General features: G+C 53.8%; 1 protein-coding gene across 3 annotated transcripts in view; it reads right to left on the bottom strand.

Annotated features, from left to right (window-relative positions):
• PREX1 (phosphatidylinositol-3,4,5-trisphosphate dependent Rac exchange factor 1) overlaps positions 1 to 15,774 on the bottom strand; it is a 186,224-nt gene that overhangs the window by 153,710 nt on the left and 16,740 nt on the right. The gene's annotated exons all lie outside the window — the stretch shown is intronic.

The raw sequence follows: 15,774 nt of genomic DNA, 5'->3' as shown, positions 1-15,774 counted from the left end.
CCCCAATGCGATAACAGAACCCCATCCCTCCTGGACTCCTCTCCCCTGCCCTGGAGAAGCAGGACCTCACTGGGCTGCTCGGGGCTGGGGCTGCAGCTTTCTGCAAATGAGCCCCTGTAGAGCATGGCCCTGTCTCTGAGCATGGAAGGGTCCTCAAGGGTGTCCTGCAATAGGGCAGCTCCACACCAGCCCCATTCTCAGACACAGGACCAACCTGTAAATGATGCATTAGAAGCCAGACAGAGAGAGGGAGAGACAGAGGCACACACAAAGAATCGGACAGGCAGAAAACACAGAGAGAAGGGAAGGCCAGGAGGAGACTCAGGTTGACAAAGAGCCCCAGAAGGAGGCCGGAGGCAGAGCTGGGAAAGAAGGCCCTGAAAGAAAGGAAGAACGAAAGGTGAATGAGAACAAGGAGTGCCTCAAACCAGAAGCAGAGAGGCCGCGAAAAAGAGAGGAGACCCAGCAGGGGCCTTCCTTTGGGGTCCTTCATCAGTGGGAGGTGGGGGTGGCTTCCCCTGCCAGGCAGGACATGCCAGGGAAGTCTCAGCAGAGGAAGCCGGCTGGTCAGGCTGGGGGCTGGGCCTGGGAGTGCCTAGCGGCCAGCCAAGTTGCCATGGCCACCGAGACAAAGAGAGGAGCTGATGAGATGCCCGGGATGGTTCCCCAAGAGGGGCCCCAGCCACCTACAGCCCCGGAGAAGCCCAGCCTCTCTCCAGGACCTGCTCAGCCAGGGCTCCGAGGTGCTGGCCAACCACGCCCCTGGGGGAGGCCTGCAGGTTGGGGCCTATCCAGCTGCCTGGGCTGAAGAGGGGCAGTGAAAGTCACGGCCCAGGCAGGGGCAGTGAAGAGAAGGCCCCCAGCAATCCAGACCCCGCCAGCTGAGCCTAAGTCCTCAACCTGCCTCGGCCTCAACTTTTTCATCCATTAAATGGGGAGAAGATCCCTCAGCTTGTCCTCGAGCTGTCAGGGGCAAGGAGCTTGAATGGAGAGAACCAAGTGTCAGAGTAACAGATTGACAATAAAGCTCACATTTACTGCGAACCAGTGTCTCTTCTGGGCACTCGCCCCAACCTCACACAGCACATTGCCCCCCCACCCCCCCCACATTGGGAAGAGCCATTTTTCCCTCGAATCCAGTTGAGACTTACGTTTTTGTAAGATGCAAGAAAAATGAATTGTTTGAAAAACGAAAAGACTACAAGCCTAATTTTTTTTAGTTTTGGGCTCAACTGGCATAAAATCACCCTGCACGACTGCTATAAAAGTGTAAATGCTTACTCCCAGTTTCCGTCTGGATCTTTGCACAAACCACACCGAGTTGCCCTGTCAGCCCAGGTGACCGCCCCCCCCGCCCCCGCCACAAGCACCCAGCAAGCAGGTGCTAGCACGGACATGAGGGCAGGGCTCAGAGTACGAAGGACCTCACCCCTCTGTGCCTGGGTTTCTCCACTGCCCTATGGGGAAAACACTAATGGTGTCTCAAGGGGGTTTGGGGAGAGGATCCGGCATCCGAATCATGGTGAAACTCTTTCATTTCTGTAACTGACGCACTGAAACCCTCACTACTCGCTAGTTATTTCTGCAAAATATCACCAAATGCCAGCTGGCATTGTTGTAAGTCGTTATGTCGTCACCCTCACCGACCAACCTCCACCTGATGCGTCAAGCACCGATCTGATGGCCGGAGTCCTGCCTGTTGCTCTATGAGCATGCTACGTCTAGGAGGGCAGGGGCTCAGGCCTGCTCTCCCACCCACCAGACACCCAGCTCGGCCCGGAACTGTGCCTGGCACTTGGAGGGCACCCCCCAAAACGGGAAGAAGCATGAGCTCAAATCCTGGCTCTGCCATGTCTTTGCTGTGTGAACTCAAGCAAATGACTTGACCTCTCTGGGCCTCCATTTCCTTATCTGTGTAGTGGGAACACAATAATGATGACCTCGCCCAAGTGCACAGGGAGCCCGACAAGGGCGCCTCCTGTACCACTTCTCAGCAGCACATCTGCCAATGTCTGCAGGCATCTTCAGCTGTCACACTGGGGAGAGAGGCGCTATCGGCCTCTAGCGGGTAGAGGCCAGGGGTTCCGCTAAGCGCCCCAGCCTGCACGGGGCAGCCCCCCACACCAAAGAATGATGAGGCCCCAAATGTCAATGGTGCTGAAGCTGAGAATTCCTGATACAGAAGAGAAAGAACTACCTGGATGCCCAGGAAGAGGGGAATAGATACAAGGTCCGGTATAGCTGCCCTATAACCCAGTAGGCAGAAGTTAGAAGGAATGGGCTGGAACTATGGAATGAGAAAGCATGAGAAAGATCACCCAGACACATGCATTCGGTGAACAAAGCCAGCCGCAGGATGCTAGGTAATCACAGCGGATTACCCTCCGGGAGCAGGCGAGCGATGGGGCTAGAAGAGCCCACAGCTTTAACGCCTGCTACACAGCCTCAGTCTGACGCCTTTTATTCAATCAAATGCACACACGGAAAGGCTGCCCTGTCGTTCGCGCGTTTCGCCTTTACGTATGCCAACGACTCGAACACAGGGAAAGAATCTGGAAGGCTGCAGAGCAGGCTAGTCACAAGGGAAAGTGGAGGTGGGGGCAACCAGGAAGAGGAAGGTGAGTGTTACCTCACCTGTAAGGGTTTAGTTTTCTGCACAGGTTGCGTTCACATCTGTCACGTAACTAAAGATGAACGAGACACTGTAAGTGCATATACCCTTTCACCCAGAAATTTCATCCCCCCAAAAATCTACGAACCTACGGCTATGAAGGGGCCCGTGTCGGCCGTACATCATTTGTAATGGCAAAAGGTGTCCATCAAAAGGGGACTAGCATTAAAAAACAAAAAATAGGGGCGCCTGGGTGGCTCAGTCAGTTGGGCGGCCGACTTCGGCTCAGGTCATGATCTCGCGGTCCGTGAGTTCGAGCCCCGCGTCGGGCTCTGTGCTGACAGCTCAGAGCCTGGAGCCTGTTTCGGATTCTGTGTCTCCCTCTCTCTGACCCCCCCTGTTCATGCTCTCTCTCTGTCTCAGAAATAAACGTTTAAAAAAAAAAAAAAGAAAAAAAAAAAAAATAGGGGCGCCTGGGTGGCTTGGTCGGTTAAGCGTCCGACTTCGGCTCAGGTCACGATCTCACCGTCTGTGAGTTTGAGCCCCGCGTCGGGCTCTGTGCTGGCAGGTCGGAGCCTGGAGCCTGCTTCGGATTCTGTGTCTCCCTCTCTCTCTGCCCCTCCCCTGTTCATGCTCTGTCTCTCTCTGTGTCAAAAATAAATAAAGGTTAAAAAAAAATTTTTTTTTAAATAGTAATAATAATTTAAAAAATAAAAAAAATAACACCAGCACAACCATCCAGCAGGATTCCCTGTCCTATTATGGAACTACCTCCCCGACACAGGATGGAAACAGGGACAAAGCCAAGTGCAGAAACATGAGGACAATGAGCCACCACTTGTGTAACAAAAGGGGCAGGTCTTACACTATCTGAAGGACCTAGGTGAAACCAGAGCCAGCGGCCGGCTTTGATTTTTTTTCAGTCTGTTTCTTTAGAGCAGTTTTAGGTTCCCAGCAAAACAGAGCAGAAGACACAGAAATTTCCCCTATACCCTCCGCCCCCACACAGGCACAGCCTCCCCCGTTATCGGTGTCCCCCACCAGAGTGGGACATTTGGTGCGATCCATGAACCTGCACTGATGTACTGCGAGCATCCAGAGCCCACAGTTTGCACCAGGGCTCACTGTGCATGTTCCGTGGGTTTGGGCAAATGCGGACTGATGTGCCCCCATCATCGTGCTATCATACTGAGTAGTTTCACTGCCCTAAAAATCCGCCTTTTCACCTCCTCCCCACCCCAAACCCCCAACCCCTGGCAACCACTGGTCTTTTTACTGTCTCCATAGCTTTGGGAGGCTGACTTTTCACTCTGCATTATTTATGCCTTCTTAATTTGGACCATGGGGATGGTTACATATACTATATGCTAAAAAAAAAAACAAACAAACAAACACAGTATTCATACAACATACATATGTAGCTTTTACATACATACATACAGTCATGTAAACATGTATCGTTATAACATTTTTAATTAAAAGATACAAAAAACAGCATACACTGCATCATTCTACTTTACATAAAGTTCAAAAACAAGCAAAACTAATCTTGATGATAGCAATCAGGACAGTGGGGTTGCCTGGGTGGCTCAGTCGGTTAAGCGGCCAACTCTTGACTTCAGCTCAAGTCATGATCTCACGGTTCAGGGGATCGAGCCCTGCATCGGGCTGTGAGCTGACAATGCGGAGCCTGCTTGGGATTCTTTCTCTCCCTCTCTCTGCCCTCCCCCACTCACGCTCTCTCTCTCTCTCAAATAAATAAACATAAAAATAAAAAAAGAAATCAGGGGCACCCGGGTGGCTCACCTGGTTGAGCGTCTGACTTCAGCTCAGTTCATGATCTCACGGTTTTTGAGTTCGAGCCCCGCATCGGGCTCTGTGCTGACAGCTCGGAGCCTGCAGCCTGCTCTGGATTCTGTGTCTCCCTCGCTCTCTGGCCCTCCCCCACTTGTGCTCTCTCTCTCTCTCTCGCTCTCTCTCTCAGAAATAAACATTTAAAAAAAATTTTTTTAAAAAAAGAAATCAGAAGAGTGGACACTTTAGGGGATACTGACTGAGACGAACACTCCCTGGGGTACAGGCAGTATTTGCTATCCAATGTGGCTGTTGGTTATACGGGTAAATCATATGTAAAAATTTATCAAGCCCTACATTTAATATTGTGTATTTTGCATGTAAAATATGCCTTAAAATTTTTTAATTAAAATTTTTCGTGGAAAAAAGAAACAGTTCAGTCATGGTGAGAAGGGGATTTCTAGAGAGCCCCCAAATTCTATCATCCCCATTCCCAGAGGGAACTCTTTGCCTGAGGCCCTGGGAGGGGACCAAGCGGGGGTCTAGGCCCCCCCTTCTCCACCGCCCCCCCCCCCCCAAAGAAGCCGAATGGGAATCAAGCTTGCCTTTGTGGCTGGGTCCAGCAGAGTAGGACAAAGGGCCAAATGACGGCCCCCTGCTCCCCCCAGGCCCCCCAGGACACTGAAGCCCATTCATGCTGGAGGCTGGCCATGTCCCCAGGGCTCCAGCCGGAGCTGGGAACAATATCCCCTTTTACCGCCCCCTTGTCTCCCACTTCCGCATTTAATTGCAAGTTCATGGGTATTAAGTGGCCCATACAGCTGACCTAGCTCCGGCTCCCCACCCCACCCCCCAAAATGAGGCCCACAGCGCTGTCTCTGTTCACTGCCCCTCTGTGTGCCCGCTCCTCAATGATCTCCCCAGAGGGAAAAGAGAAAGAGCCCCCCAGGCCCCTCCTTGTCGCCTTCCTCAAACAGCTCTGTTCTCACCCAGAAAGCGCCACTTTGCAAACCAAACTGCTCTTTTTGGCCCTGGCACAGGGGCCTCAGGCCCTGGAATGGCACCCTCCGTTCCAGCGTGCCAGGCCGCTGGCACGCTCACTTCGTACCTCGCTGTGACCCCACTCGACACCTGAGGAAACTGAGGCCCAAGGAGGGTCACGACCTCGGTCTGGCCAGGGCCAGCGCTGAGAGCCTTAAGACTCCTCTGCCTGGATATCCTGACTTTCCTTAGGCTCACTTCTTGCCCCCCACTCAAGCGGGTGGCCCAAACCTTTGACCCTTAACCTCTCCTCTACTGTCAAAGCCCCAGGGACAACTGAGCTCATTCAGTGACCTTCGAGGGTTGGAAAGAGGTTACATAAGCCAACCTCCTGCCCCTCACGTGAACTCGCTTTTGGCCTCACTCATTGCATCCCTACCTCCAGAACACCCAAGCCTGTCCCTCCTGTCCTGAAAGTCTCCACCTCCTCCAGGAAGCCTTCCAGGTCAGACCGGTCAAGGCTGAACACCCCCTCCACTGAAAAGCCACACCACCCACACTCCTCCAACCCCTACTTCAAGACTGAGCCAGCTCCATCACCACCCTAAACCTGTCATCTTCTCTCTGTGCCACCTCCTGACCCAAGCCACCACCATCTTTGGTCCCCCACTGCCACCTAAGCAGTGGGGCACCGCTGCTCCTGGGGCAGCCCAGCCTCCACACTCTGACCAGAGCAACCCCTTTTAAAACATAAGTCGGACCACTCTGCTGCCCTGCCTCCAGCCCTCCGTGGCCGCCCGCTGAACCAGGAGGAGCTCTCGGCTCCTCACCTTTACCTGCCGGGCCCTGTACCAGGTGCCCACCACCCTCCGCACCTCCCGGCCTGGCCTCCCTCCACACCAGCACCTCTTCAAACTCACCAAGTTCTCGCCCATCTCCAGGCTTCACCGGCACTTTCCTCCTCCTCCTCCTCCTCCTCCTCCTCCTCCTCCTCCTCCTCCTCCTCGAGCCCTTACCCCAGACTGTCACACACAGGCTCCTGCCCATTATCCATGGCTTGGCTTCTAGATCAAGGCCTTTCCCGAGCACCCGATCGCAGACAGAACCTCCTCCCCTCCTCAGGAAAGATCAGAGACCTGATTCATTCATGAAAAATTGTTCCTATGCGTTTTGAATTATATCCAATTCAGGAGCTAGCCCATCTCCTGCTTCACTAAGCAGGTGCTATGACCAGCTTTTGGGCTACTGGCTGAGATCTCCCTGCTCCCCCTCCGACTCCCCAGCAGGACAAGAATGGGTCCCGCACAACTCCCGAGGCTGGAGCAGAGAGCAAGGGCCTCCCACCAGGTGCTGGGCAGGGACACAGAACGGGCAGCACTCTGGGACCAGGCAGGCCCGCTCCCCTGCTGGCGAAGGCTGCCTCCTCTCTGAAGGTGCAACTCGACCAGGTGCCATGGCGGCCGACCCCACCCCAGTCGGAACCACCCGCTCCTTTTCCATGTTCTCAGCTGGCCAATCACTGGCTGGTACAACACGACAGCCAAGAACAGGGCTGTGGGGCCGGGCAGCCTGGCTTTGAGTCCTGGCTGCCTCTTAACACACTCTTCTATAAACTCTACCAACTGCGTGAGCCTCTCTGTGCCTCAGTTTCCTCTTTTTTAAGAAGGAGCCCCCTACCTCCCAGGGTGGTGGTATAGGGACTGAAGGGGTGAATGACACCCAAACCAACATTTGTGCAGGCTGCTTGTGATTCGCCAGCACAAGCAGACCGAAAAAGCAGAGCTGGGGCAGGCCGGGGCTGCCCTGTCCACACTGCTGGCCCCTGGAGCACACCCGGAGGGCGGCAAGGACCCAAAGGGCACACAGCAGGTGCTCAATGAAATTTACCTACTACGGTGATTATCATCTGACTACATTCGATTATAGAGAGCCATGTATCTGTCCCTCCTTACTGGGAATAAGTTGAAATATTTTCAGCTCTGTGCGAGACCCTGACTTAAACCTGGAAACAGAAACACATACAATTTTCATTTCAATTTAAAAGAATCAGCAGCTACCACCTCTTGAGTGCCCACATATTTTCTCCCGCTTAATGCTCAATACCCGCCCCCAGCATGCTGGGCTGGGCATGGCAGGGGCTGTCTGCACAGAGACCTCTCAGAACGGCCAGGCGAGCTGCCCCCCTCCCCCCGAAGGACATGAAGACAGGACCGAAAGCGGAAGAAGTTCGAAATGCCCTTGTGAAGCCCTGCCCACCTGAGCACGCTGTCTGTAGCATCCTGGGAGTAAAGAGCAAGCTCCACGAAACCTGTGTGCGTCTAAGAAGCATCATCGAGGGATCTGGTTCCGTCTTACACGCATTTTGTTAATACGGCCCCCACTGGAGGGTCCTAGAGGCCCTAGGAGGCCCCCTTGAGAGAGGCCGACCAGCCTGTTGGGGTCCCACTGGAGGAGCTTTGATGTGGTGGGGGACGGAGCCAGCTGGACTCAGAAGCCAGCTGTGGGGGAGGGGAGGCCGTGCAAGGCCCTGGATCCAGCTTTCAAAACATCTCAGTTTCTTCCCAGTGCACTTGGGCCCCCGGACAATTTCGATACAGCTACCGCGCCGAACCCTTTATGGTCACGATCTCGCTTAAACTTCACAGAAACCCTCTGAGGCGCGTACTACAATCACTCCCCAAGGAGCAGAGAGGGAAACCGAGGCAGAGGGAGGCCAAGCGACCTGCCCAAGATCACACAGTGGGAAGCGGCAGGGCTGAATTCAAATCTCAGCTTAGCTGACACCAGGGTCCTAGACTTACCTAGAAGCACTTTATCAAGGAGGGTGGCCGACTGTCCCAGTTACCAAGGACCGAGGGGTTTCCCGGGATGTGGGACTTTTCGTTTTGAACCCAGGACAGTCCGAAACAAACCAGGGCAGCTGGCCACTCTGTTTACCACTCCGCCCGTCACAAGGACAAAGACAACAAGAGTGACAGTAACAGCAGTGAACAACCACCGAGCCCTGACACGTGCCAGGCCCCCGTGCAAACCCCCAAGCACGCTCTTCGCCGAAGGCTCACAGCACCGGCCCTCCCCCGCTTCACAGACAAGGAAACGGAGGACCGTGGAGGCTGGAGAACGTGCCCACGGTCAGCACCAAGCACAGGGAGCCCAGGCCCTCAGACGGCAGAAGGGGCCCGGCTCCCCACGTCCTAAGGCTCTCAACGCCAAACGAGGGCCCCGAGGACCACAGTGCACGCCGAACATTCAACTTCATGAGACGCACGCCTTTAACATGGGTGACCTGGAACCAAACTGCTGTGGATGCAACTGGTTACAGGATTTTTTTTTTAAGTTTATTTATTTTGAGAAAGAGGGAGCGAGTGAGCACGAGCAGAGGAGGGGCGGGGGGGCGGGGAGACAGAGAGAGAGAAAGAGAGAGAGAAAGAGAGAGAGAGAGAGATAGAGAGAGAGAGAATCCAAAGCAGGCTCCACACCGTCAGCACAGAGCCCGATGCAGGGCTCGAACTCACAAACCAGGAGATCCTGACCTGAGCCGAGAACAAGGGTCGGATGCTTGATCGGCTGAGCCACCCAGGCGCCCCGCAGGGGATTTCTAAAAGTATTTTCCCGTCTGCCATTTACTAACAGGGTGGTGTCTGGGCAGGCTGCTGCACTTCTCTGGGCTCAGGTCTCTCAACCGTGCAAAGGAGCTAACCAGGCACTCTCTTGCGACTTTATGGTGAGCATCTCGCGAAGTCCCCCAACTAACTTCAGGGCTGGGGACGCAGTCTCGCTCGTACAAAGGAAACGCTCCATAAGCATCAGCCACTGTTCGCACCGGCTGCAGCAGTCACGGTGTTGAGTGTTTATTAGTATCAAGAGCAGTGCAGTCTTTCCTAGGAACCGTGGAAGCAGGGCAAGGCACACCCGCTCTGTCAGCAGCCCCGCCTGCCTGTACGGGGAGGTGATGTCGAAGGTCAGCCTGGCCCGTGCGGTTCTCCCACAGTCGCTGACAAGCTCTGAGAAGGGGGACCTCCCCCCTCCCGACCTGCACCCCCAGCATCAGCCACTTCCTTAGAAGCAAACCCAGACCCGCCACGAGGCAGCACCCAGCAGGGTCCTAAAGCCATCCTTTAATGGAGCCCAGTGGAGTGTGGCCCCGAAGCAAGTGATGGCCAAGGCCATGCTCTCAGCTCCATGGAAACCGGCTTTTTGCTCAAACCCTGAACCTGCCACGCTTCTCTCCTTCTCCCCACCTGAGACTGCTTTCCTCACAGCAGTCAGAGGGACCCTCCTTTCTTCTTTTTTTATTTGAGACAGAGAGAGAGATTGAATCTCAAGCAGGCTCCACACTCAGCATTGACCCCCATACGGGGCTCAAACCCACAACCCTGGGATCATGACCTGAGCTGAAGTCAAGAGTCAGACACTCACAATGAACTGAGCCACCCAGGGGCCCTCAGAGGGGACTCTTCTAAAAGATAAGTGGCAGGGCACCTGGATGGCCCGGTCTGTTAAGCATTCAACTCGTTTTTAAACGTTTATTTATTTTTAAGAAAGCGTGCAAGGAGGGGAGGGGCAGAGAGAAAGGGGGACAGAGGATCCAAAGCAGGCTCTGTGCTGTCAGCAGTGAGCCCAATGTGGGGGCTCAAATTCATGAACTGTGAGATCATCACCTGAGCCGAAGTCAGATGCTCAACCAAATGAGCCACCCGGGTGCCCCTTGTCTGACTCCTGATTTCAGCCCAGGTCATGATCTCACAGTTCATGAGTTAAAGCCCTGCATCGGGGCTCTGTGCTGACAGCTCAGAGCCTGCTTGGGGTTCTCTCTCTGCCCCTCCCCTCCTCTCTCTCTCTCTCTCTCTCTCTCTCTCTCTCAAAAATAAATAAATAACCTTAAAAAAATTTAAACATAAGTCACTCACTACGGACTCCCTGGCCTTGAAACCCTCCACTGTTCTTACAACAGAAGGCCAGCCCCTCACCTTGGCCCTGTGTGATACGGCTCCCACCGTGCTGCTCAGATCCCCTCTCCCATTCACTCTCCCTTCACTCACTCCATCCCAGCCATGCTGGCCTCCTGGCTCATCCTGAAACTGGCCCAACCCATCCCTGCCTCAGGGCCTTTGCACAGGCCATTCCTGCTGCCTGGAACATGGCGCCTCCTGCCTTTCTTCTCATGGGTGACTTCTCAACGTGCAGGTCTTATCTCAAGTCACCTACCTCCTCAGACAGGCCTGCCCTGATCATCAAATCCAAGATAGCCCCCAACACTCCAGTTCGTATCCCTGTATTGCCATCGTCCTGGGGCTTGTCACTGCAGGGTTGTTCTTACTTGTTTATTGTCCATCTCCTCCCACTCAAATGTCAGGTCTACGACAGCAGGAATTTGTCTTTTTTTTTCCCCCCCACTGCTGCTTCCCCAGTGCCTGGCCGGGGTAAGAGTAAGACCTTAAATGATTCTTGCTGCCAGTATGAAGAGACCAGAAAACAAGATTCCCGGAGCTTAGAGTGTATCTAACACAGTGTGAATCACCCATTCCCTCTGTGACGAGGGCTCTGATAAAAGAGGCAAGCCTGAGAGCTAGCCAGGGGGGGGTCTGACCCAGACTGGGGCGCGGGGAGGGGGCGGGCCAAGGAGGGCTTTCCTGAGAAGGCGCTGTAAACCACTGCCACTCAGAGTGTGGTACCCGGGCCAGCAGCACGGGTCTCCCATCTGCCGGGAGCTCATTAGAAATGCAGCTTCTCAGCACCCCCAGCCCCCCAGGCGTCCTGATCCAGAATCTGTGCTTTACTTAAGGCTCCAGGTGGTTCAGACCCCGGGATGGGTGGGTCACAGCAGGCCAGGCTGGTTCAGGGCATCTCTGGGAACCAAAAGGCCAAAGGAGGTCTGTGAAGCCACTCGTGTGTAAAACATGGCTTCCCAGCACCGTGGGCTAGAAAGAGCCCCAGGCCCACGCAGGGACCCTGAGCATCCTTCCTCCCTCAGGCCTGAAATAAGGATCTGAGAAGCCCACAGCCAGCATATGTGGGAGGGGTGGGCGAGGGGGGGTAGGAACCTGACAGATTTGCGTGGCAGACTCCCCAAGAGCCACACCATCTGGAGCCCCTTTGTGATACAGGCAAGGGAGGACGGTGGAAAGGCGGAGAGCCAGGAGTATTTATAAAGTGTGGGGCGATGGGGCAAAGGAGGTGTGTGCGGGGAGAGACAGGGGACCACCTGTCACCAGGAAACCTGCAGCACCCCCACTCCATCTCCCAGCCACCCGCAACAGACAGGGCCACTCACCCCAAAACCCACTGAGAATACGCAGGCAATCCACCTTTTCAGCAGCTCCCGAAAATGCGACCCCCTGAAAGCCAAGTCCTGAGTCCCGATCTTGGTATATGTGGTTATGGAGGAGCTCAGCCTCTCCTCCATCCACAATGGCAAACATGACCCAGGCCTGACCAGTCAGAATTCTGGGCCCCTGGATGGGCGATCCTCAGTTCATGGATGGGTATACGCCCAAGGGTGAGCCAGGGAGTTCCTGGATCCAGCTATGCCTGAAGTTATTACTCCTAAATGAACCCCTAAAAGTATTTGTTTGTTTTTTTTCACTTGAGACTCTTCGAGTTGGGGGTTCTGTCATTTATAATCCAAAGAGTCCTGACTGATATATCTTGATTCATCTGTTAAAACACTTACCACTCTGCAGCGTCATGACTTATGTGTCCATTCTCTCCCCTGGACTGGAGCTCCTTGAGGCCACACACCACTGTTTGGTTTAGCTCTGTCCTTGGTGTCCATAATTTATATACCAAAGTCCTGATCTATAACATAATCTCAGGAGGTAAGTGACAACGAATGAATGTTCTTCCTTCCTTCCCTCTACAAATATTTACCGAGTACCCACTTGGTGTTGGGCACTGTTTTAGGTCTGGGAACAGCAGGGAACAGGAGAGAGAAAAAAATCCCTGCCCTCCAGGAGCTCAAATTCTAGTGAGTGGAGACTAGACGATAACCAAACAAGGGGGTAAAACATAAATGCAACAGAGAAGGGAAAGAGGGAGCACGAGGGTGAGGTGCGATTTTTAGATGAGGTGGTCGGGGAAGGCTGCACTGATAAAGTGAGACATCTGAGCAGAGACCTACAGAGATAACGAACTACACGGATACCTGCAGAGTGCTCTCTACCCAGCAGACACAAGTGCAAAGGCCCTGCGGCTGGAATATGTTGGGTACATTTGGAGACAAGGTCAAAGAGGTAAACGTGGGGAGTGGAAAGACCGACACTGAAGGGCTATTTAGGTCACTTTCAGGGCTGTGGCTTTTATACTGACTGAGGTGGGAGCCACGGGAGGGTTCTGAGCTGAGGAGGCATGTGATGTGACTCACAAAGGATGTGTGTGGAAAACCACCTGTCAGGGGGCAATGGCAGAAGGGACCAGGGAGTAGGTGACTGCACCAGTCCCAGCAGGAGACAGTGGTGGCAGAAACCATGGTGGCAGCTGTGGAGAGGTGAGGGGTGGCCAGATTCTGGGTTGTTGTTGAAGGCAGAGCTAATGGGGTTTGCTGATCTAGGGTGTAAGACGAAGAGTAAAATCGAAATGGCTCCATGGATGAGCCTGATAAGCGTGAGGACGGAGGGGCCACTGACTGGACGGGAGGGGGGCCTGAACAGGCTAAGCTGGGGAAAGCGCAGAGCCTGTGATGCCCACCAGACCCCCAAGCAGAACGTCATCTGGATATAGATGCCTGGAGGTCAGGGCAGAGGTCAGTGCAGGAAACAGAAACCCGAGAAATGTCAGCAAAGGGATTACTATGAGCCTTTACGAAGCCTCCCTACGAAGGGATCGTCCCCGGCTCCTCGCCGCTGGGCTCCGACTCCTGCCAGCCTCCCGACCACGAGCTGGGCAAAGGGGGTGCTCCACAACGGCTCCTTCTAAACTAACTACTGTGCACAGAGGAGTTCCGCATCCATCACCCGCCCTGCTCCCGGGAGAGGGCAGGCGGCCAGGAATTAGCACTCCCCAGCCGGCTCCTTTGCCCAGCTGAGACACTGAGGCTCAGGGAGGGACAAAGGCGAAGCGAGGTGATCTGGCTGAGCCGCCCGACCCAAGCCCTTTCTCATGAGCTGAAATTAAGCGACCCCCTCCCCCCACCCCACCTTCCACGGCTGCCAGCATGATGTGACAACGCCCTGACACGTGGGGAGGGGGCTGAGAACACGTCTTGGCCCGAGCATCACAGTGAATGGCAGACGAGGAGGACGGGGCTGGCGCCAGGCTGAGAGGCGGGAGGGGCAGCCGGCACCAAGCTCTGGGCCTCCAGAGTCTCCCCAGGGTCAGGGCCTTCCCTCTTCATGGACGGGCAGAGCAGCCCCGAGCCCAGGCACCGGCCATCCTGCTCGCACCTCACTGGTGATGCCTCCCCAGGCCTCGATTGCCCTGTCTGTTAGATGGGTGGCCAATACAGAGACACTGAGGTCATCAGGGCATCAGACTGGCTAGTATCTGCTGAGCTCTTACTCGGGGCCAGACGCAGAGTCGACCATGGCACCGCTGGCATCCAGGGGCAGGCGACCGTCGTGAGGGCCGCCCTAGGCCCTGCAGGATAGTGAGCAACAACCCTGGCTTGTACCCCCTAGAGGCCAGCAACATCCTGCCTCCCCAGTCACGACAGCCAAGAAAAGCTGTAGACGTTCTAGGCACAGTCCTAGGCCAACAGGATGTCAGCTCCGTAAAGGGAAAGATCTTTGTCCGTTGGTCAAATCTGGATTCACTTACTTAAGGAGGCTGGTTTCAGAATCTTGCTCAATCGCTCCGCTATCCTGATTCTCAAAGCACCGTAAGAGGATGTACATGACCCAATATTATATACAGTCCTGCCACATAGTGAGTGAGAAGCCAGTCATTATCTTTTCTTTTCCTTTTTTTTTTTTTTTTTTTTTTTTTGAGAGACAGAGCGCGAGCAGCAGAGGGGCAGAGAGAGAATCTTAAGCAGGCGCGGAGCCTGACACGGGGCTCGATCTCACGACCATGAGCTGGAATCAAGAGTTGGATGCTTAACCGAATGAGCCACCCAGGCACCCTGGGTTTATCTTAATTTGAGAAATAAGGTGTTCATTAGAGCTGGTGAAGCAATGCAAAAAAAACAAAAGAAAAAATACAAGGATAAATAAAATATCTTCTCCGCACCCCTCCTCATTGTCAGCCTGAGACCAACGATGTAAATATTCTGGTGTGCGTCCTACGGAGCCCTTCTCAACGTTCATGAACTGAGAGACTGTCGTTACCTTTTCCCACAAAATTGGGATCACGCTCTACGTTTGACTCGCAACTTTTCTTGGTTAACAGTATATGGCGTGTGCAACCCTTCACATCAAGGGAAGAGATCAAGCTCATTCTTCTATACAGCTGCCTGACAGCCCAATGCATCGACACACAACAGTCTTGGTCAGAATTTCCTCTGTTACTGTGACTTCCCCTGCCCCCCGCTTTTTTGGCCATTTATAAACAAAACTGAAACAAATGTCTTTGTAAACTTAAGTCGTTACATACCTTTTTTTTCTGGGTTCTATAGGGGAGATTCCCAAATGAAATGAACTAAAGGGCATTGTGATTGGTTTGTTGTTGTTGTTGTTGTTGTTTTTAATATTTTTTTAATTTTATTTCTGAGAGACAGAGTGTGGTCAGGGGAGGGGCAGAGAGAGAAGGAGACGTAAAATCCAAAGCAGGCTCCAGGCTCTGAGCTGTTAGCACAGAGCCCGACGCAGGGCTCAAACTCACAAACCATGAGATCATGACCTGAGCTGAAGTCAGATGCTTAACAGACTGCACCACCCAGGCATCCTGGTTTTTTTTTTTATATCTAAAGACACTCCTAGACTATTTTTCCCGAAAGACGCCAGTCATCAACACTCCCACCAGCATCCTATGGAACTACCTGTTTGCCAGCAGCCACACCAGCACTGTGTATTATCACTTTGCGTGTGTGAGGTAAGACAGTGGTAATGCTATCGAAGGTAATGTTGACCGATGTGGTCACTCAGCAGGAATGGCCACATAGTTCTCATTCCACAAAATAATACCAAGTCCAGAGCATTCTGGACCCAAATGAGGGCAGAGGGTTGTCAGGAAGCAGGCTGTCCATCTACTGAGCCCTGAAATGCCTTCCTCCCAAGACCCTCCCCATCCTCACAAGCTGACTCCTGAGCCTGCACTATCCTCATTTCTGAAATGGATTTTACACCCAGACATAACAAAGATGCCTTTGTTACCAGGAAAGAGGGAGCGACTGTTGCCAGAACATTCTGGGTTCTGTTCATTCAAATCTCCGTGTGGGGAGGAGAGTAAGGGGGGGGGGGGGGGCGCGTACAGGATGCTTCCCACTCTGGGGCTGATCTCAGAGGTAGATGCTT

Source organism: Panthera leo, chromosome A3 (genome assembly GCF_018350215.1).
Source record: "Panthera leo isolate Ple1 chromosome A3, P.leo_Ple1_pat1.1, whole genome shotgun sequence".
NCBI lineage: Eukaryota > Metazoa > Chordata > Mammalia > Carnivora > Felidae > Panthera > Panthera leo.
Note: the sequence above shows the minus strand (reverse complement) of the source record. Positions and strands in the feature narration are given on the sequence as shown.